Here is a 25,343-nt window from a genome sequence, read left to right as displayed (position 1 = left end):
TAATAATATGTAAGCCTAATAAAATTTGTAAAAATATTTACATGTAATTTGTAGATTTTCCTTGCAGCCGTCTTTTTCTAATTTTCCCAGTCCCTCCATAGTTCTGCGCCTGAGAATCTAGAATACCATTAAAAACATCTAAGCCTAATAAAAACCCTATTATTCCTAATGGCGGGAATGGGTCTAAATCTATCTATACCAAATAAACAATTAAAAACAAAAAAGCCATGGCAAACCTGTTAATACTTTTCTTCTTTTGTCGGTGTCACGATATCCTGGTTCCTATTGAAAATATCTTAAAAATAGAAGAGAAATTAATGATTGTGACAAAACCGATAGAAAAATATGGATACAGCATATTACGAAAAAAGCTTTATTAAATAATATTTAATATTCAATATCAGCAATAAACATAGTACCTCGTGCATTACTGTATCAGTATTAATATAATCAAAAAAGTATTTTATCGAACTAAATCGAAATGAACACTAGATGGGAGAAAGCCTGACTAATGAAACACTTGTAACATACTTACCGGAATTTCAGATTTGTCTCTGATTCCGTCTTTTTTCAATTTCTTCAGTGCCTTCAAAATTTTGAGCCTGAGAAGCTAAGATAATAATAATAATATGTAAGCCTAATAAAATTTGTAAAAATATTTACATGTAATTTGTAGATTTTCCTTGCAGCCGTCTTTTTCTAATTTTCTCAGTCCCTCCATAGTTCTGTGCCTGAGAATCTAGAATACCATTAAAAACATCTAAGCCTAATAAAAACCCTATTATTCCTAATGGCGGGAATGGGTCTAAATCTATCTATACCAAATAAACAATTAAAAACAAAAAAGCCATGGCAACCCTGTTAATACTTTTCTTCTTTTGTCGGTGTCACGATATCCTGGTTCCTATTGAAAATATCTTAAAAATAGAAGAGAAATTAATGATTGTGACAAAACCGATAGAAAAATATGGATACAGCATATTACGAAAAAAGCTTTATTAAATAATATTTAATATTCAATATCAGCAATAAACATAGTACCTCGTGCATTACTGTATCAGTATTAATATAATCAAAAAAGTATTATATCGAACTAAAATCAAAATGAACACTAGATAGGAGAAAGCCTGACTTATGAAACACTTGTAACATACTTACCGGAATTTCAAATTTGTCTCTGATTCCGTCTTTTTTCAATTTCTCCAGTGCTTTCAAAATTTTGAGCCTGAGAAGCTGAGATAACATTAACAATATCTAAGCATAATAAAATATGTAAGAATATTTACATTCAATTTGTAGATTTTCCTTGTATCAGTCTTTTCCTATTTTCTTCATTGTTTCCTTGTATCAGTCTTTTCCTAGTTTCCCCATTGCCTTCATATTTCTTTGCCTGAGAATCTAGAATACCATTAAAAATATCTAAGCCTAATAAAAACCCTATTACTCCTAATGGCGGGTATTTCTAACGGTGGGAATGGGTCTAAATCTATCTCTAACAAAGAAAATATTAAAAACAAAAAAGCCATGGCAAGCCTGTTAATACTTTTCTTCTTTGGTCAGTGTCACGACATTCTGTTTCCTGCTGAAAATACCTCAAAATAGAAGAGAAAATAATGATTAAGACAAATAAGATAGGCAAATATGAATAGAGCATATTACTAAAAAAGCTTTATTATTAAATATTCAATGTCAGCAATGAACATAATACTTCGTGCATTACTGTATCAGTATTAATATAATCAAAAAAAAATTATATCGAACTAAAATTGAAATGAACGAGTAAGCCTGGCTAATGAATCACATGTAATATACTTACTGGAATTTCAGATTTGTCTCTGATTTCGTCTTCTTTTAATTTCTTCAGTGTCTTCAAAATTTTGTGCCTGTGAAGCTTAGATAACATTAATAATATCTAAGCCTAATAAAATTTGTAAGAATATTTACATTAAATTTGTAGATTTTCCTTGTATCAGTCTTTTCCTATTTTCTTCATTGTTTCCTTGTATCAGTCTTTTCCTAATTTCCCTATTGCCTTCATAATTCTTTGCCTGAGAATCTAGAATACCATTAAAAATATCTGAGCGTAATAAAAACCCTATTATTCCTAGTGGCGGGAATGGGTCTAAATCTAACTATACGAAATAAAATATTAAAAACAAAAAAGCCATGGCAACCCTGTTAATACTTTTCTTCTTTTGTCGGTGTCACGATATCCTGGTTCCTGTTTTAATTATTTTAAAAGTAGAAGAGAAATTAATGAATATGACAAACACAGATAGGAAAATATGGATACAGCATATTACGAAAAAAGCTATATTAAGTAATATTAAATATTCAATATCAGCAATGAACATAGTACTTCGTGCATTACTGTATCAGTATTAATATAATCAAAAAAGTATTATGTCGAACTAAATCAAAATGAACAGTAGATAGGAGAAAGCCTGACTAGTGAAACACTTGTAACATACTTACCGGAATTTCAGATTTGTCTCTGATTCCGTCTTTTTTCAATTTCTTCAGTGCCTTCAAAATTTTGAGCCTGAGAAGCTAAGATAATAATAATAATATGTAAGCCTAATAAAATTTGTAAAAATATTTACATGTAATTTGTAGATTTTCCTTGCAGCCGTCTTTTTCTAATTTTCCCAGTCCCTCCATAGTTCTGTGCCTGAGAATCTAGAATACCATTAAAAATATCTAAGCCTAATATAAACCCTATTATTCCTAATGGCGGAAATGGGTCTAAATCTATCTATACCAAATAAAATATTAAAAACAAAAAAGCCATGGCAACCCTGTTAATACTTTTCTTCTTTTGTCGGTGCCACGATATCCTGGTTCCTATTGAAAATATCTTAAAAATAGAAGAGAAATTAATGATTATGACAAACACCGATAGAAAAATATGGATACAGCATATTACGAAATAAGCTTTATTAAATAATATTTAATATTCAATATCAGCAATAAACATAGTACCTCGTGCATTACTGTATCAGTATTAATATAATCAAAAAAGTATTATATCGAACTAAAATCAAAATGAACACTAGATAGGAGAAAGCCTGACTTATGAAACACTTGTAACATACTTACCGGAATTTCAAATTTGTCTCTGATTCCGTCTTTTTTCAATTTCTCCAGTGCCTTCAAAATTTTGAGCCTGACAAGCTGAGATAACATTAACAATATCTAAGCATAATAAAATTTGTAAGAATATTTACATTCAATTTGTAGATTTTTCTTGTATCAGTCTTTTCCTATTTTCTTCATTGTTTCCTTGTATCAGTCTTTTCCTAGTTTCCCCATTGCCTTCATATTTCTTTGCCTGAGAATCTAGAATACCATTAAAAATATCTAAGCCTAATAAAAACCCTATTACTCCTAATGGCGGGTATTTCTAACGGTGGGAATGGGTCTAAATCGATCTCTAACAAAGAAAATATTAAAAACAAAAAAGCCATGGCAAGCCTGTTAATACTTTTCTTCTTTGGTCAGTGTCACGACATTCTGTTTCCTGCTGAAAATACCTCAAAATAGAAGAGAAAATAATGATTAAGACAAATAAGATAGGCAAATATGAATAGAGCATATTACTAAAAAAGCTTTATTATTAAATATTCAATGTCAGCAATGAACATAATACTTCGTGCATTACTGTATCAGTATTAATATAATCAAAAAAAAATTATATCGAACTAAAATTGAAATGAACGAGTAAGCCTGGCTAATGAAACACTTGAAATATACTTACTGGAATTTCAGATTTGTCTCTGATTTCGTCTTCTTTTAATTTCTTCAGTGTCTTCAAAATTTTGTGCCTGTGAAGCTTAGATAACATTAATAATATCTAAGCCTAATAAAATTTGTAAGAATATTTACATTAAATTTGTAGATTTTCCTTGTATCAGTCTTTTCCTATTTTCTTCATTGTTTCCTTGTATCAGTCTTTTCCTAATTTCCCTATTGCCATCATAATTCTTTGCCTGAGAATCTAGAATACCATTAAAAATATCTGAGCCTAATAAAAACCCTATTATTCCTAGTGGCGGGAATGGGTCTAAATCTATCTATACCAAATAAAATATTAAAAACAAAAAAGCCATGGCAACCCTGTTAATACTTTTCTTCTTTTGTCGGTGTCACAATATCCTGGTTCCTGTTGAAAATATCTTAAAAAGAGAAGAGAAATTAATGATTATGACAAACACAGATAGGAAAATATGGATACAGCATATTACGGAAAAAGCTATATTAAATAATATTAAATATTTAATATCAGCAATAAACATAGTACTTCGTGCATTACTGTATCAGTATTAATATAATCAAAAAAGTATTATATCGAACTAAATCAAAATGAACACTAGATGGGAGAAAGCCTGACTAATGAAACACTTGTAACATACTTACCGGAATTTCAGATTTGTCTCTGATTCCTTCTTTTTTCAATTTCTTCAGTGCCTTCAACATTTTGAGCCTGAGAAGCTAAGATAATATTAATAATATGTAAGCCTACTTTTTCTAATTTTCCCAGTCCCTCCATAATTCTTTGCCTTAGAATCTAGAATACCATTAAAAATATCTAAGCCTAATAAAAACCCTATTATTCCTAATGGCGGGAATGGGTCTAAATCTATCTATACAAATAAAATATTAAAAACAAAAAAGCCATTGCAACCCTGTTAATACTTTTCTTCTTTTGTCGGTGTCACAATATCCTGGTTCCTGTTGAAAATATCTTAAAAAGAGAAGAGAAATTTAATGATTATGACAAACAAAAATAGGAAAATATTAATAAATATTCAATATCAGCAATAAACATAATACTTCGTGCATTATTGTATCAGTATTAATGAACACCAGATGGAAAGAGTAATCCTGTCTAATGAAACACATGTAACATATTTACCGGTATTTTAGATTTGTCTCTGGTTCCGTCTTTTTTAAATTTCTTCAGTGTCTTCAAAATTTTGTGCCCGTTAAGCTAAGATAAAATTATAAATATTTAAGCCTAATTAAAATTTGTAAGAATATTTACATTAAATTTGTAGATTTTCCTTGTATCAGTCTTTTCCTATTTTCTTCATTGTTTCCTTGTATCAGTCTTTTCCTAGTTTCCCCATTGCCTTCATATTTCTTTGCCTGAGAATCTAGAATACCATTAAAAATATCTAAGCCTAATAAAAACCCTATTACTCCTAATGGCGGGTATTTCTAACGGTGGGAATGGGTCTAAATCTATCTCTAACAAAGAAAATATTAAAAACAAAAAAGCCATGGCAAGCCTGTTAATACTTTTCTTCTTTGGTCAGTGTCACGACATTCTGTTTCCTGTTGAAAATACCTCAAAAATAGAAGAGAAAATAATGATTAAGACAAATATGATAGGCAAATATGAATAGAGCATATTACTAAAAAAGCTTTATTATTAAATATTCAATGTCAGCAATGAACATAATACTTCGTGCATTACTGTATCAGTATTAATATAATCAAAAAAATATTATATCGAACTAAAATTGAAATGAACGAGTAAGCCTGACTAATGAAACACTTGTAATATACTTACTGGAATTTCAGATTTGTCTCTGATTTCGTCTTCTTTTAATTTCTTCAGTGCCTTCAAAATTTTGTGCCTGTGAAGCTTAGATAACATTAACAATATCTAAGCCTATAAAATTTGTAAGAATATTTACATTCAATTTGTAGATTTTCCTTGTATCAGTCTTTTCCTATTTTCTTCATTGTTTCCTTGTATCAGTCTTTTCCTAATTTCCCTATTGCCTTCATAATTCTTTGCCTGAGAATCTAGAATACCATTAAAAATATCTAAGCCTAATAAAAACCCTATTATTCCTAATGGCGGGAATGGGTCTAAATCTATCTATACAAATAAAATATTAAAAACAAAAAAGCCATGGCAACCCTGTTAATACTTTTCTTCTTTTGTCGGTGTCACAATATCCTGGTTCCTGTTGAAAATATCTTAAAAAGAGAAGAGAAATTAATGATTATGACAAACAAAAATAGGAAAATATGAATACAGCATATTACTAAAAAAGCTTTATTAATAAATATTCAATATCAGCAATAAACATAATACTTCGTGCATTATTGTATCAGTATTAATGAACACCAGATGGAAAGAGTAATCCTGTCTAATGAAACACATGTAACATATTTACCGGTATTTTAGATTTGTCTCTGGTTCCGTCTTTTTTAAATTTCTTCAGTGTCTTCAAAATTTTGTGCCCGTTAAGCTAAGATAAAATTATAAATATTTAAGCCTAATTAAAATTTGTAAGAATATTTACATTAAATTTGTAGATTTTCCTTGTATCAGTCTTTTCCTATTTTCTTCATTGTTTCCTTGTATCAGTCTTTTCCTAATTTCCCTATTGCCTTCATAATTCTTTGCCTGAGAATCTAGAATACCATTAAAAATATCTGAGCCTAATAAAAACCCTATTATTCCTAGTGGCGGGAATGGGTCTAAATCTATCTATACCAAATAAAATATTAAAAACAAAAAAGCCATGGCAACCCTGTTAATACTTTTCTTCTTTTGTCGGTGTCACAATATCCTGGTTCCTGTTGAAAATATCTTAAAAAGAGAAGAGAAATTAATGATTATGACAAACACAGATAGGAAAATATGGATACAGCATATTACGGAAAAAGCTATATTAAATAATATTAAATATTCAATATCAGCAATAAACATAGTACTTCGTGCATTACTGTATCAGTATTAATATAATCAAAAAAGTATTATATCGAACTAAATCAAAATGAACACTAGATGGGAGAAAGCCTGACTAATGAAACACTTGTAACATACTTACCGGAATTTCAGATTTGTCTCTGATTCCTTCTTTTTTCAATTTCTTCAGTGCCTTCAAAATTTTGAGCCTGAGAAGCTAAGATAATAATAATAATATGTAAGCCTAATAAAATTTGTAAAAATATTTACATGTAATTTGTAGATTTTCCTTGCAGCCGTCTTTTTCTAATTTTCCCAGTCCCTCCATAGTTCTGTGCCTAAGAATCTAGAATACCATTAAAAATATCTAAGCCTAATAAAAACCCTATTATTCCTAATGGCGGGAATGGGTCTAAATCTATCTATACCAAATAAAATATTAAAAACAAAAAAGCCATGGCAACCCTGTTAATACTTTTCTTCTTTTGTCGGTGTCACGATATCCTGGTTCCTATTGAAAATATCTTAAAAATTGAAGAGAAATTAATGATTATGACAAACACCGATAGAAAAATATGGATACAGCATATTACGAAAAAAGCTTTATTAAATAATATTTAATATTCAATATCAGCAATAAACATAGTACCTCGTGCATTACTGTATCAGTATTAATATAATCAAAAAAGTATTATATCGAACTAAAATCAAAATGAACACTAGATAGGAAAAAGCCTGACTTATGAAACACTTGTAACATACTTACCGGAATTTCAAATTTGTCTCTGATTCCGTCTTTTTTCAATTTCTCCAGTGCCTTCAAAATTTTGAGCCTGAGAAGCTGAGATAACATTAACAATATCTAAGCATAATGAAATTTGTAAGAATATTTACATTCAATTTGTAGATTTTCCTTGTATCAGTCTTTTCCTATTTTCTTCATTGTTTCCTTGTATCAGTCTTTTCCTAGTTTCCCCATTGCCTTCATATTTCTTTGCCTGAGAATCTAGAATACCATTAAAAATATCTAAGCCTAATAAAAACCCTATTACTCCTAATGGCGGGTATTTCTAACGGTGGGAATGGGTCTAAATCTATCTCTAACAAAGAAAATATTAAAAACAAAAAAGCCATGGCAAGCCTGTTAATACTTTTCTTCTTTGGTCAGTGTCACGACATTCTGTTTCCTGTTGAAAATACCTCAAAAATAGAAGAGAAAATAATGATTAAGACAAATATGATAGGCAAATATGAATAGAGCATATTACTAAAAAAGCTTTTTTATTAAATATTCAATGTCAGCAATGAACATAATACTTCGTGCATTGCTGTATCAGTATTAATATAATCAAAAAAATATTATATCGAACTAAAATTAAAATGAACGAGTAAGCCTGACTAATGAAACACTTGTAATATACTTACTGGAATTTCAGATTTGTCTCTGATTTCTTCTTCTTTTAATTTCTTCAGTGTCTTCAAAATTTTGTGCTTGTGAAGCTTAGATAACATTAACAATATCTAAGCCTAATAAAATTTGTAAGAATATTTACATTCAATTTGTAGATTTTCCTTGTATCAGTCTTTTCCTATTTTCTTCATTGTTTCCTTGTATCAGTCTTTTCCTAATTTCCCTATTGCCTTCATAATTCTTTGCCTGGGAATCTAGAATACCATTAAAAATATCTAAGCCTAATAAAAACCCTATTATTCCTAATGACGGGAATGGGTCTAAATCTATCTATACAAATAAAATATTAAAAACAAAAAAGCCATGGCAACCCTGTTAATACTTTTCTTCTTTTGTCGGTGTCACAATATCCTGGTTCCTGTTGAAAATATCTTAAAAAGAGAAGAGAAATTAATGATTATGACAAACAAAAATAGGAAAATATGAATACAGCATATTACTAAAAAAGCTTTATTAATAAATATTCAATATCAGCAATAAACATAATACTTCGTGCATTATTGTATCAGTATTAATGAACACCAGATGGAAAGAGTAATCCTGTCTAATGAAACACATGTAACATATTTACCGGTATTTTAGATTTGTCTCTGGTTCCGTCTTTTTTAAATTTCTTCAGTGTCTTCAAAATTTTGTGCCTGTTAAGCTAAGATAAAATTATAAATATTTAAGCCTAATTAAAATTTGTAAGAATATTTACATTCAATTTGTAGATTTTCCTTGTATCAGTCTTTTCCTATTTTCTTCACAGTTTCCTTTTATCAGTCTTTTCCTAATTTCTCCATTGACTTCATAATTCTTTGCCTGAGAATCTAGAATACCATTAAAAATATCTAAGCCTAAAAAAAAACCTATTAATCCTAATGGCGGGTATTTCTGACGGTGGGAATGGGTCTAAATCTATCTCTAACAAAGAAAATATTAAAAACAAAAAAGCCATGGCAAGCCCTTTTAATACTTTTCTTCTTTGGTCGGTGTCACGACATTCTGTTTCCTGTTGAAAATACCTCAAAAATAGTAGAGAAAACAATGATTAAGACAAATAAGATAGGCAGATATGGATAGAGCATATTACTAAAAAAGCTTTATTATTAGATATTTAATGTCAGCAATGAACAAAATACTTCGTGCATTACTGTATCAGTATTAATATATTCAAAAAAATATTATATCGAACTAAAATTGAAATGAACGAGTGAGCCTGACTAATGAAACACTTGTAATATACTTACTAGAATTTCAGATTTGTCTCTGATTTCGTCTTCTTTTAATTTCTTCAGTTTCTTCAAAATTTTGTTCCTGTGAAGCTTAGATAACATTAATAATATCTAAGCCTAATAAAATTTGTAAGAATATTTACATTAAATTTGTAGATTTTCCTTATATCAGTCTTTTCCTATTTTCTTCATTGTTTCCTTGTATCAGTCTTTTCCTAATTTCCCTATTGCCTTCATAATTCTTTGCCTGAGAATCTAGAATACCATTAAAAATATCTGAGCCTAATAAAAACCCTATTTTTCCTAGTGGCGGGAATGGGTCTAAATCTATCTATACCAATTTAAATATTAAAAACAAAAAAGCCATGGCAACCCTGTTAATACTTTTCTTCTTTTGTCGGTGTCACGATATCCTGGTTCCTGTTGAAAATATCTTAAAAGTAGAAGAGAAATGAATGATTATGACAAACACAGATAGGAAAATATGGATACAGCATATTACGAAAAAAGCTATATTAAATAATATTAAATATTCAATTTCAGCAATAAACATAGTACTTCGTGCATTAATGTATCAGTATTAATATAATCAAAAAAGTATTATATCGAACTAAATCAAAATGAACACTAGATAGGAGAAAGCCTGACTAATGAAACACTTGTAACATACTTACCGGAATTTCAGATTTGTCTCTGATTCCGGCTTTTTTCAATTTCTCCAGTGCCTTAAAAATTTTGAGCCTGAGAAGCTAAGATAATATTAACAATATCTAAGCCTAATAAAATTTGTAAAAATATTTACATGTAATTTGTATATTTTCCTTGTATCAGTCTTTTCCTATTTTCTTCATTGTTTCCTTGTATCAGTCTTTTCCTAATTTCCTTATTGCCTTCATAATTCTTTGCCTGAGAATCTAGAATATCATTTAAAATAGCCAAGCCTAACAAAAACCCTATTATTCCTAATGGCGGGAATGGGTCTAAATCTATCTATACCAAATAAAATATTAAAAACAAAAAAGCCATGGCAACCCTGTTAATACTTTTCTTCTTTTGTCGGTGTCACGATATCCTGGTTCCTGTTGAAAATATCTTAAAAATAGAAGAGAAATTAATGATTATGACGAACACAGATAGAAAAATATGGATACAGCATATTACGAAAAAAGCTATATTAAATAATATTAAATATTCAATATCAGCAATAAACATAGTACTTCGTGCATTACTGTATCAGTATTAATATAATCAAAAATGTATTATATCGAACTAAAATCAAAATGAACACTAGATAGGAGAAAGCCTGACTTATGAAACACTTGTAACATACTTACCGGAATTTCAAATTTGTCTCTGATTCCGTCTTTTTTCAGTTTCTCCAGTGCCTTCAAAATTTTGAGCCTGAGAAGCTAAGATAATATTAACAATATCTAAACCTAATAAAATTTGTAAAATTATTTACATGTAATTTGTAGATTTTCCTTGCATCCGTCTTTTCCTAATTTTCCCAGTCCCTTCATAGTTCTGTGCCTGAAAAGCTAGAATAACATTAAAAGTATCTCAGCCTAATAAAAACCCTATTATTCCTAATGGCGGGAATGGGTCTAAATCTATCTGTACCAAATAAAATATTAAAAACAAAAAAGCCATGGTAAGACTTGTTAATACTTTTCTTCTTTTGTTGGTGTCACGATATCCTGGTTCCTGTTGAAAATATCTTAAAAATAGAAGAGAAATTATTGATTATGACAAACAAAAATAGGAGAATATGGATACAGCATATTACTAAAAAAGCTTTATTAATAAATATTCAATACCAGCAATAGACATCATTCTTCGTGCAATATTGTATCAGTATTAATATCTTCAGAAAAATATTATACCGACTAAAATCAAAATTAACACTATAGATGGCAAGCCCTGTTAATACTTTTCTTCCTTTGTCATTGTCACGATATCTTGTTTACCTGTTGAAAATATCTCCAAAAATACAATATAAAATAATGAAAATGACAAATAAGATAGCTAAATATAGAAACAGCATATTACAAAAAAAGCTTATTAAAAAATATACAATATCAGTAATAAACGACAATATAATTAATAAATCAGTAATATACAATACCAGTAATAAAAATATAAAAATAACGTAAAACGAAAGAATCATTTTAAACTTATCATAACAGGACATCAAACACAAGATTGCATTGCAGGGTGTTAGAATACAAATAACAATTGTATTTGTTTTTCTGAGCTATGATTCAATTCATTATTAAATATACAATCAAAAATCCGTTTGCAATTATTCAAATTACATAAATAGTTAGTTCCTCACGGGTCGACCATGTTGAACTTCCACATATAATTCTTTTACAGTGTGTATGACATTTTGGTATAGTTTTAAACAACAGTCTTATTTGATATAAAAGACATGTGTATGTGCTGCCCAATGCATTTGTTTGCGATCACATATTAGTAATCAGTGCACATACATACGAGCTTAAAGTACGTATGGCAATGAAATACAGTCTCAAACATCAGTCTATTTTTCTATATCAAAGTCTTGTTTGTGGACTCGATGCATTTGTTTGCTAGCACATCTCAGTTATGTTTAATAAAACTCTTCTTCTTATTCAAATAATTGAGTTGTATTTTCTTTTGAGAAACAGAGAGATTCGTCAAGTTTCATAATTGAAGAATCCTGTAAAAATATATATAAATTTATTTCTTTTTCACTTTTATAGTAGAGGAAGTAAATTATGAGCAACTTATTACGTATGATGAGGCTCTACAAGACGCTTATAACGTGTTGGGCGGTGACGCTGCGCGACATCAACTCCCTTAAGACTTATAACCTGCCAGTTTTCTCGATATTAATAACTACACATCTTTGAATAGGATTGAAGTCTGTTACTGGCAATGAAATATCCAGTCTACATGAACCAAAGTACGAGAAACGAATAATATGTGATGGAAAACGTCAAATAGTGTGCTGATAAAAATGATTATTGTAGAGGTAGAAACGCATAATGTAGAAGCCAAAACAATTAACCCTACTTTTCACATAAGCCAATATATTGGGACATCTGTCATACTCGGTCATAATGTATTGGCTTGCTAAAGTTTACGACCAACCTAAGTATGTCTACAACAATTCCAAAAGATGCAAACAATAGCAACATTAATTTATGCAATTTGAATAAACCCTATCATTTAACCAAAATATAAAACAAGCAAACAATCCGATTATTACAGCAATTAAATTAACACTACTTGAACGACAAACTTCCAATGCGAATTAACTTTTAAATAGCCGACCTGCAATGATCCGAAATAATTATAAACAAACAAGAATATGAGGAGACAAAACCGATACAAGATTTTGTTGAAGTCAACATGCTTCTTTTCTCCCCACGAACAGAAGATGAATTGCCTTAAAGAGAGAGGTCTATGAGCGGTCATTCACTGAAAGTACAACGCCCGATAACTTTTGAAATAACCCCGGGTCAAATATATATACGGAAGAAAACAATTAAACTTTGTCTGTTGCTGAGGAAATAAATCTTAGTAGTAGTATGTGTAACATACTATTACATGCTTGAGATGGCTTAAAAAAGATGGTATTTGATATCTTACGAGGTTTGCAGTAAAAGAGTACATTGTTTTACAACATATTATTTGATACAATAACGCATGAAGTGTATATCTATTTTAAACAATACATTCGTCCATTACATTATACTAGAGATTCCAACTAAGAGATGTACCGATACCTTTTGTCGCCGATACCAATCCGACAACAACGATAAAACGACGATATTGATATTTTAAAGCAGAAATTGCCGACATTTACATGCTATGTAATTATTATCTTAGGTGTTCAGTCCAAACAAGTTAAAGTAACAGTTTGCAAGCTTTATTCATGCCACACAATTTTTCAAATTTGAAAAAGCCATATTTCAGATAAAAAGAAATTAATGTTTTGGATCCCGCTACGTTTTTAGATTTAAATACATTGTACACTGATGTTAATTATATCGGTGTTCGGTTAGAAAACTCATCGGGTTTGGCTACTGTAGGTGGTAAAAATAATGAATGTTCACTCAATCTATCCAACTGATAAATCGAGTTGTGTGCGCAGAATTTTATGCCATGCCAACGTCGTATTTTGTATTTTGCACATCGAAAAATTCACATTCGATATACTTCTTCATAATTTCCATGTAATGTTAAAATTGTCAATATAAAAAATAGGTTGCAAAGATAGCCAAATTAGTTGAGCTAGTTGGGCTGATAAATGGCTAAAATCAGTTCATAATCATATTCCCGTTTCTATTCGCGCGGTTGGGAAACAGCATTGCTCCTATCTAACGAGGCTAATACCGCGAACACGATCACTCCAAGCAAAAAATAATTTTTATATCAGTATTTCAACCTACTTTTTAAATTCACACTATAATATTAAGTTCTTTTTTAAACCAAGAGCAAAAAACTGTAAAATCAAAAACTATCATAAAGTATTGACAACAAGAAAAATGAAAAAGTATGAAACGCAAAGAACTACAGAAACAAATGTTCGTAGAAGTATGTAATGGACAGACATTTTTCTTCTTCACAGGTATTCCATATTTTCCTCTTTTTATTGTTAACGGCGTTTTATATTTTGTACTAAACTAAAAGAGGGTTTATTTGATTTGGTAGATTTGTTTTCTTTAATATTTATAGTCACGTTAACATATTTTAGAATTTGATTTTAAAACAATCGCACTACAAATAGGAGTTTCAGGATGTACCTACATGAAAGCCAGTAGAATCCGCATTTTTATTTTTTTTAAAGCTCAGACTGATATGATTTTGTCACAATTACATCCAACACGCGCCTTCAGTTAACAGTTAGCTGGACGTGTTTTATCCTAAAATATTCTAACACTCTCAAACATTAAAATTAGAAGCAAGTTAAAGTAGTAAAATGAGTTTATAAATGCCCACTTATTAGCAGAGAATCAGCTAAAATAGAAGAACAAACGATTAAGCAAAGGCTTAAATAATATGACTCGGCATGTGTGCAATGTAAATGGGATATTTTCTGCCTTGCCAGCCTTTTTGGGACTGTTTTCTATGCGCTGGAAAATATGAATATTCTATGTAAGCGTCAAGTATACCACAGTGCAGCCTACTACAGATTTAACAACCAATCACAAGAAATCATTTTTTTTACTACATTGGATACCCGACAGCCAGAGTGCACCTTCTGAAAAGGAGTCGGAACAACAACCGTTGGAATATCAAGCGCACAAACCGATTATAAACAGATCGAGCAATAATCAAACACATCAATTTAATCACAATCAAAAACTGTATGAAATATTTTGCACAGCGACAAAACAAAATGTAAAAGAAAAAACTAGCCTTGACAAAATGAAAAATTTGAAATGTTAGAAACTCCGGAAAAACGGCCCGCGAATGAACCCGAACGACTTTCGCGATTATTGCTGCATATTATTGTATTTCATTACTTCCAGTTTCGTGTACAAAATGACCACCTATTAGCAGAGGATGAGCTAAAAAGAAAAACATACGATTAAGCGAGGAGAGATCAATAAATATGACCTGGCATGCGTGCAGTGTAACTAAGATTTTTATAGCTTGTCAGCTTGCTTAAAACAACTTAACTTGTTAACTTTTCGTTCAAAAATAAACCATTTCAATACACATGTTAGAAACTATGAATATTGAGTGTCAGCGTCGGATAAATAACAATTCAGCTAATAAAACTGAACTAGACAGCAAACAACAGAAAATATCATTTTACTTCCTACAAGCATATTAAAAAGTTAATATTTAGGGTTGAAAATACGATCAAATTCCACGAGAAACTCAATGTTGGCTCGTGAGATACTAAGTAATTACTTTTCACCCAGTTATTTCATTCTGGTCTTACTGTATTATAATTTGTACAACCCTGCTGTTTGATTTACATTTTTTACCACCAAAACTAAGTCGTGTCTAATGAAGAATATAAGGGAGACAAAATCCGAAAAGTAACTTGCGTTTTTTTATGAATCTGTTGCTGTGCAGCTTTCAAACATCTGATCAAGCGTTTTTGTTATGGCGGAGATATAGTTTGAGGAATTTTGTGTAAAAAAGGGTGTTAGAAACAAGAATTTTGCAGTTCATTTACCTCTCTTCATTACATAGATCAAGATTTTCGCAAAATATCATTATATAATACAGCATTGCTCTGCAAAAGTACTCGCAATCTCTAATGAAAAACAAACTGATCAAGTTCGTTGCGGCAAAATCAGAAAATTCTGAAAATTTACCTCCTAAAAGTCCTCATGTTGCGTGCTTTCAAATCTACCAATTTATTACGCTTCATCAGAGAATTAGAAGTGACCATTTCATTTCTTTCTTAAATTTGTGGAAACGTCCAACGCTTTTTTGTTGATACGTTTTCTTTCATTTCCCCACTAGTTAGCTTAACATTCTTACTTTGCATCTTTATTGTTTTACTCTTACAATAAACATTATTTAGCATTCACAAATGTATTTTTGTACGGCTAAGACATTAACGCGACAATGACTTAGAAATAAATTATTATTATTTATTAGAATTTTTTGTATTTAAATAAAAATTTACCAAAGACAAATCTGGGTTGGGCATTCAAGTTAACAACAGAATTCAATTCAATTCAACGAAAGCATTAATTTCAAAAAACACCACCGAATGCAGATTTCAATTTTTTTAATTATTCCAACCCGAAACCTAACCCAAGCTGGGCAACTACTAATTTGTTATTTTAAAGCTTTAAGTTTTAAGTTCAATTCAATGGAGGCATTTTTTTCAAATCAAATCTCTCATTTTTCAAAGAAACATTTACAACTGTGGTAATATACCTAAATAATTAGTATATTGCACACTTGCACTATACGTTTTTTTTTAAATATTGAATTATTTCGAACTTTTCCGACCCAGCGGGGGAAAATTTCAATATTCCATCAAATCGAGGATTGAATAAATAACTTAATTCAACAAAAAGTTGTGGTGTGACAATGTGGTATTCGAAAATGATAAATTTTACAAAAATTGATTGATTTCAGAAAAATATTTAATTATTTTGATCTAATTTCGGCTTGGGGGTTAAAATTTGAATGTACCAATAATTTTTCGAACTATGACATTATGTGAACTATATGAACTATGTCAAGTTTTGAGTTTATGAATGACAGAAAATGTAATTTGATAAATTAGATATGAATTGGATACATATTTCAACAAATCTATTTGTACCTGTCTGTTCTAGCGAAAAGGCAACATCAAATAAAACAACACTCCGTAGATTTTCCAAATTCTAAACCCAAACCATTCCAAGCCTGTCGAACTCCTGCGCTATCCTGAAAGCTCCCGCCAAGCCCCATTGTACTAAATGGTTGTAATTGGGAGCCCAATTCCCGACTTTATAAAGGGGAAGCATAATTTCGTGCAAGGTCATAGAAAATTAAAAGATTCAGGTTGAAAATCCTTGGCTTGCCATAACAACCCAAGATAAGTTTCAAAGTCATAATCAGAAAGCATCTAAGGGCACTATCATATAAACAGAAACACTAGAGCGCGCGACATCCGTGGAGAGACGGGTTCACTAAAACTTACAACTGTGCAACGCTATACAAACAGCAACGCTAATTTATTAGTTGTTGAAAGTGTAACTTTGAATATCTGAGATGAACTGTAGGTCAATTTGCGTAATTAATAGACAATGTGATAGAAAAGTCCCATAATATAAAACTGTTTTAATTTAAAGGAACCTCGTCGAATCCCTGGAACAACACCAACAAACACCAAAAATTCGATTTAACCCTGGTTAATTAAAAACTACTGTTCTAGACTATTGAAAAACTGACAAAACGCTTTGGCAACAAAATAAACCCATGAAGTACGATTACAATAAATACTATGAAATGAGGCCCGACCAATTGTATTAATGCAGCTGCAAATGCCCTCATTGCCTGTATTATAACCCCATTGTTGGCGACTGGCGCATACGTCGATACTTGTCAAACGATGGAAGAACGCCCAAAAGGGAACATAACCCGCGTCTTTCCGGGAATTATGTATACGAAATTAACCAATTAGCAAAATTTATCGCATACCAGCTAAAAACTGCACATTCGCCCGTGAACTAGAGGGTGGAAACCATTGCATTACATGACTCTACGAAATTATAAAAAAAAATGAGCGAAATATTTTGGACATCTTGTAAGAATAATTCACATATTTGCAGCTCTTCATGACTAGCGGGATTTAACATCATATATTAGTTTATACCGGACAAAATATGAATTGAAAGATTTATAAGATTACATACTTGCCCTTTACTCTCTAGACTAAATAGGCTTCCATCTAACTCTGTGATGCACCATACTATTAACACTGTCGATTCCGTTTGATGCAATGACTTTTTCAAGCAGTGTTTTAGAAAACTGAAAATAAATATATGGTTTCATTATCAAGTTTTGGAATCATAAATCCCAAGAAAATGCTGTTTGACAGACGTAAAGCAAAGGTAATCTTATAATAAAAATACATAAAAATATCAATTTAATGCCATATTATGTGCATACCGAGTCCATCTTACTTTAGGTGGAACTAAATTTCGTTGACCTAAGATATTATCAAGTTATTTAATTCACAAGACAGAAATACAGAGAAGAGATATAGTTGTTCGAACTATGTCTTTGGCTATTCGGGTTTGGCTACTGTGGGTGGTAAAATAAATAAATGTTCACTCATTCTATCTAACTGATACATACTGAGTTGCGTGCACAGAATTTAAGCCATTATAACGTCGTATTTTGTATTTTGCACATCGAAAAATTCCCATTCAATATATTTCTTCATAATTCCCGTGCAATATTAAAAATGTCAATATAAAAATTTGGCTGCAAAAATAGCCAAATTAGTTGAGGTGATAAATGGCTAAAATCATGTCATAATCATATACCCGTTTCTATTCGCGCGGTTGGGAAACAACATTGCTCCTACCAAACGAGGCTAATACCGCGAACACGATCACTCCAAGCAAAAAATAATTTTCATGTCAGTATTTCAACCTACTTTTTAAAACATTCTGGAATAGAATAAAAATTAATTATCTTGAAAATATCAGTCTACATTTAGCCGATATCGATACGAATGCCGATACCAAAAAAATTGCCGATATTACCGATACCCGATTCTTTTACCGAAAGCTTTTTAAATTAGTTTTGACAAGCACTGACTGTATAACGACACTGATGTTTGTTTCAAGCAGAAGGTAAAACACTCATTTTAATCATTCCAAACCGAAATTGAAATAAATGAAAAGTCAATTTACCGCAATTAATGATAAAATAAAACAAGTAAATAATACACGATAGTTATATGAACATTTGTTAAAAAATTACTATTCAAGGCAAAAAATAATATTGCAAAATGAACATATCATATTGGGTTAGTTTAGCTGTCCTCAGTTAATATTTGGACGTGATTCGAATTAAAATCCTTCTAATTTGAATCGAGCAATAAAATTAGAACCAAGTTACAGTAAAAAAACGCGAATATCAGAACATAACCCGTAAGTTCAAATGACATTATATTTTCATGGCATCGTGATATCAAAACAAGTTTATAGATGACCTATTATTAGGGGGGAAAAGGAGAACAAACGATAAGCGAGAGACTCAAGTAGAAAATGCGTGTAAAAATTCACACTATAATATTATGGTCTTTTTTAAACCAAGAGCAAAAAACTGTAAAAAAATATCATAAAGTCTTGACAACAAAAAGAAATGAAAAAGTATGAAACGCAAAGAACTGCAGAAAATGTTCGTAGAAATATAAAATGGACGGACATTTTTCTTCTTTACAGGTATCCCATATTTTCCTCTTTATAATGTTAACGGCGTTCTATATTTTGTACTAAACCCAAAGAGGGTTTATTTGATTTGAGAGATTCGTTTTCTATAATATTTATAGTCACGTTAACATATTTTAAAATATGATTTTAATTAAAGCAATCGCACTAAAAATAAGAGTTTTAATATGTACCTACATGAAAGCCATCAGTAGAATTCGCATTTTTATTTTTTTTAAAAGCTCAAACTTGTATAATTTTGTCACAATTACATCCAACAAGCGCCTTCAGTTAACAGTTGATTGGACGTGTTTTATCCTAAAATATTCTAACACTCTCCATCTTCAAAATTAGAAGCAAGTTGAGAGGGAAAAACGAGTTTATAAATGTCCTAAAATAGAAGAACAAACGATTAAGCGAAGGCTTAAATAATATGACTCGGCATGTGTGCAATGTAAATTGAATATTTTCTGCCTTGCCAGCCTGTTTGGGACTGTTTTCTATGCGCTGGAAAATATGAATATCCAGTGTAAGCGTAAAATATACAACAGTGCAGCCTAGAACAGATTTAGCAACCAATCACAGGAAATCTTTTTTTTTTACTACATTGAATACCCGACAACCAGACTGCACCTTCTGAAAAGGAGTCAGAACAACAACCGTTGGAATATCGAGCGCACAAACCGAGGATAAACAGATCGAGCAATAATCAAACACAGCAATTTGATAACAAATATAAACTATATGAAATATTTTGTACAGAGACAAAACAAAATGTGAAATAAAAAACTAGCCTTGACAAATGAAAAATTTGAAATGTTAGAAACTCTGGAAAAACGGTTCAAGAATGAACCTGAACGACTTTCGCGATTATTGCTGCATTGTATTGTATTAGCACTTATTAGCAGAGGATCAGCTAAAAAAGAAAAACATACGATTGAGCGAGGAATTAATAAATATGACCTGACATGCGTACAGTGTAACTAAGATTTTTTTAGCTTGTCAGCTTGCTTAAAACATTTTAATTTTTCGTTCAAAAATAAACCATTTCAACACACATATTAGAAACTATGAATATTCAGTATCAGCGTCGGATAAATAACAATTCAGCTAATAAAACATAACTATTCTAAAGTATTCGCAATCCCTAATGAAGAACAAACTGATCAGTGTCGTTGCGACAAAATCAGAAAATTCTGAAAATTTGATAAAAAGTCCTCATGTTGCGTGTTTTCGAATCTACCAATTTATTACGCTTCATCGGAGAATTAGAAGTGACCATTTCATTTCTTTCTTAAATTCGTGGAAACATCCAGCGCTTTTTTGTTAATACATTTTCTTCCATTACCCCACTATTTAGTTTAACATTCTTACTTTGCATCTTTACTGTTTAACTCAAAGTAAAATACAATTCACATCATTTAGCATTCACAAATGTATTTTTGTACGACTAAGACATTCACACGACAATGACTTAGAAATAAATTATTATTTATCAGAATTTTTTGTATTTGAATAAAAATTTACCAAATACAAATCTGGGTTGGGCATTTAAGTTAACAACAGATTTAAATTTAATTCAACGAAAGCACTTATTTCAAAAAACACCCCTGAATGCAGATTTCAAATTTTTCAATTTCCCCTAACCCGAAACCTAACCCAAGCCGGACAACCACTAATTTGTTAAAGACGGATTTAAATTCAATTCAATGGAAGCATTAATTTCAAATCAAATCTCTCATTTTTCAAAGAAACATTCACAACTGTGGTAATATACTTAGATAATTGGTATATTGCACTATAAGTTTTTTCAAAAATATTGAATTATTCCGAACTTTTCCGATCTAGCGGGGAAATATTTGAATATTCTATTTAATCGAGGACTAATATAAACAAGAGAGCTGTGCTCAAATATTTGGACACGTCACAAGGTGTCGCTATTTTTTATTCCGACACATAAAAAACGCGAATCTTTGAGGTCCACAGAAATTATTGAAATAAGTAAAAGTAATAGCCTTCTGGCAAAAAAATCAATCTTTAACCACTGAAAATTCCAAAGCAATTGTTCAGTATTCGAAAAGAAAAGCGATTTCAACATGACGAAAGAGAAAAATACTAACAAGAACAACAACATAATATTGAAACGATCGTTATGTACACTGACGTGTCCAAAAACTTAATTCAACAAAAACTTGCGGTGGCACAATGTGGTATTCGAAGATGGTAAATTTTACAAAAATTGATTGATTTCAGAAAAATATTTAATTATTTCGATCTAATTTCGGCTTGGGGGTTAAAATTTGAATGTACCGATAATTTTTCGAACTATGACATTATGTGAACTATATGAACTATGTCAAGTTTTGGGTTTATGAATGACCGAAAATGTAATTTGATAAATTAGATATGAATTGGATATATATTCAAACAAATCTATTCGTACCTGTCTGCTCTAGCGATATGGCAACATCAAATAAAATAATACACCGTAGATTTTCCAAATTCTAAACCCTAACCATTCCAAGCCTGTCGAACTCCTGCGCTATCCTAAAAGCTCCCGCCAAACCCCATTGTACCAGATGGTTGAAATTAGGTGCCCAATTAAGACTTTATAAAGGGGAAGCACAATTTCGTGCAAGGTTATAGAAAATGAAAGGATTCAGGTGGAAAATTCTTGGTTTGCCATAGCAATCGAAGATGTTTCAAAGTCATAAGCAGAAAGCATCAAAGGGCACTATCATATGAGCACAAACACCAAAGCTCGCGACATCCGTGGAGATGACGGGTTCACTAAAACTTACAACGCTACGCTATACAAACAGCAACGCTAATTTATAAGTTGTTGAAAGTGTAAGTTTAAATATCTGAGATGAATTGTAGTTAAATTTGCATAATTAGTAGACGCTGGGATAGAAATTCCCATAATAGAAAACTGCTTTAATTTAAAGGAAGCTCGTTGAACCCCTGTTACTCCAACAAAAAACAAAAAGTCGATTGAACCCTGGTTAAAAACTACTCTTCTAGACTATTGAAAAACTAACAAAACGCTATGGCAACGAAATAAACCCATAAAGTACGAATACAATAAATACTCTAAAATGAGGCCCAACTAATTGTATTAATGCAGCCGCAATTGCCCCATTACCAGTAATATAACCCGATTGCTGGAGGACTGCCGCATACTTCGATACTTGTCAAACGATGGGAGAACGCCGAAAAGAAACATAACCCGCGTCTTTTCGGGAATTGTGCATACGAAACTAACAAAGCAGGAACATTTATTGCATACCAGCTAAAAACTGCACACCTTCCGTGAACTAGCGGGTGGAAACCATTGCATTATATGACTTTACGAAATTATATAAATAAAATTGGGCGGAATATTATGGACATCTTGTGAGGATATTTCAAATATTTGCAGTTCTTCCTGATTAGCGGGATTTGACATGATATATCAGTTTATACCTGACAAAATATGAATTGAAAGATTTATAAGATTTCATACTTGCTCTTTACTCTTTACACTATATAGGCTTCCATCTCACTCCGTGAGGCACCAGACTAATAACAATGTCCGTTTGATGCAATGACTCTTTCAAGCAGTGACTTAGAAAACTGAAAATAAATATATAGTTTCATGATCAAGTTTTGGAGTTACAAATATCAAAAAATGCTTATTAACAGAGGTAAAGCAAAGGTAAGCTTATATTAAAAATACATAAACAATATTATTTTAACCACGTGAAATGCCATTATTGCCGATTTATTCATGGGTTAGTATCAATTCAAAAAAGTGTTTCAACAAAGTTGAGTTACGTGAACATTCAACAGTGAGTATTGTAGTGATTACCAATTTACGAAGTTCTTTAATTATTATTTAACACAAAAGTAACACCGACACGATCTAAAATTAAACGTATAGAAATGTCAAACTATCCGCTTTAAAAATATGGCACCCCGGGGTCAATAATGATGGTATTGTTCGCCTAAAATTGGGACCGTAATTTACAAATGTGATAGAAATCCTACACATAAGATAGAAATCATAATAAAATTAATTTGTGTTGTGAATGCACCTGTTGTACGTGATTGTGAACTCACAATCATGTCCGAAATATAAAAACTACGATATCCGCCGTGATAATTAATATTTACTAGTAAATAAAAAAGTGCTTTAAATATTAGTCTAACAACATCAATTGGATTGTCGGCCGCCAAAACGATCGCGGTGACAAACAATTCACTGAGGCCTTCGATTACGACAAAATTATGAAATAAAAAAAACCACAATGTTCAAGTAAAATCCGAAAAAAAAGTATTGTCACGGCGATGGTTCCGGCGGCCGACATCCCAATTGATGTCGTTCAAAATGACAATACTGATTATTCGGTGCCCGTTAAAAATATTCGATTAACTCGATTAAAAAATACGATTTTGCCCGCCAGTGATCACGGCGCAAGTAAATAATCATTGAATGGAAATAAAACTTCAACTTCATAACAATAAATTCCAAGTAATAGTTTCACATTTCATGCATTTGATCGGCGCTACATGCGAACGTATTTTTGTACATATAAACCATTATGACACTACTGACATCTGCGAGTTTTAGTTCTCTTTGAAATTAATTTTCCCGAATTTTTGATGTTTTATTTCCAAATGCGGATACCCGCCGACTACGGGATAATAGTCGACTTTTAAAATACGACTTGTAAAATATTCACCAACACCATCAGGCAAAGAGAGACGGGCTACAACGTAACCCCCATTGGAAAATCCTGGCTGCACCCCTGGATGCGGCAATATTTAAAATGCGGTATTTATTGGTTTATTTGTGTTCAATGAAACCTGCAGTTGCGACGACTTACGTCTTACGACAATATAAAATCATGAAAACTCAAAATTACCGCGTCAATCAGCGGACTTGAAATGAAGAACAATGAAACCAAGTGTAACAACACTGAATCCGCCCCGCCGCAGGCCTTGTCACTTTGATTCTTTTTAAGGTTTCACCGTTTGAAATATCCCAAGATATAGACAAAATACGAACGATTGTAATTTAAATTATTGCGAAAAAAAATCAATCGATATATTTTGCATTAATTATTTTATATATCGTCACATACCGAGAAAACGTCGTATGCGGCTCCATAGGTAGTTAGTTTCAAAATAGACAAAAGGTACATCGCGTGAACAATTTACTGTGTTTCGATTTCAGTTACTATTATGGCATATATTTTAAAGAAATCCTAACATAACATCAAATTTTGTGATTTACAATGTCTAAAAAGCGTTTTCAATCTGCTGCGAGACTGCTAAAACAAAACTTATGGTGATATCTTCCGTTTTATATTTTAATTTTAATATTTTATAATGCCGCAATCAAGAAATTGGGTTGCGGATTCACCTCTTTATCATTTATTTCTTCACCGATTTTTATAATATAATATTCTAACTTGTTTGTGATTAATGTAAATTAGAAAGATTCAGAAGATTTTAAAAACATACTTGCTCTTTAGACTCGATTCATCCACCTCTCTCAGTGATGCATAATCGGACAAATAACTCCGCATGTCTTTTGATGTATAATGATAAACTGTCTTTTCCGCTTTCAAGTTCAGAAAGCTGAACTTTATGCGAGATAATGAACTGCAAGTAAATTTTGTATAATGTTGATTTGAATAAATATAGTTGTTCGAATTAAGTCATTATTAATTTTTAGATTTATAAGTTACGGAAAATGTAATTTGACAGGAGCACAGAGAAGCTATGCTAATACTTTGGATACATAAAATAAAAATATTAATTTTCAGTTCATTGACAAATTATTGAGATTTCCCCCTTATTTACTAACATTACTTTGGAATGATCCTTCAGTTTATAATATTGCAACACATAATATAAATTATATTTATATTCATTCAAAAGCACGTTGAAAATACGGCTATTTAGAAATGTGAATATCAAAAATTAGGCGGAAAAGATAAAATTTAACAAATATTTCTGTTTCTAATTACCTTTACGCCCCCCAAAAAAATTGTCCACGCTCTTGT

At 31.0% G+C, this 25,343-nt stretch overlaps 1 long non-coding RNA gene across 1 annotated transcript; it reads right to left on the bottom strand.

The window, feature by feature from the left end:
* Nucleotides 1-11,723: 11,723 nt before the first annotated feature.
* Nucleotides 11,724-24,939, bottom strand: LOC144422723 (uncharacterized). The gene is made up of 4 exons (XR_013475345.1): nt 24,799-24,939; nt 22,796-22,905; nt 17,764-17,878; nt 11,724-12,098 (listed from the first exon to the last, which is right to left on the bottom strand). It is a non-coding gene; the product is annotated as an uncharacterized LOC144422723 (long non-coding RNA).
* Nucleotides 24,940-25,343: the final 404 nt, after the last annotated feature.

This window comes from Styela clava, chromosome 5, assembly GCF_964204865.1.
Source record: "Styela clava chromosome 5, kaStyClav1.hap1.2, whole genome shotgun sequence".
In the NCBI taxonomy this organism is placed as follows: Eukaryota; Metazoa; Chordata; class Ascidiacea; order Stolidobranchia; family Styelidae; genus Styela; species Styela clava.
The sequence above is the reverse complement of the archived record's forward strand: the minus strand, read 5'-3'. Positions and strand labels throughout refer to the sequence as shown.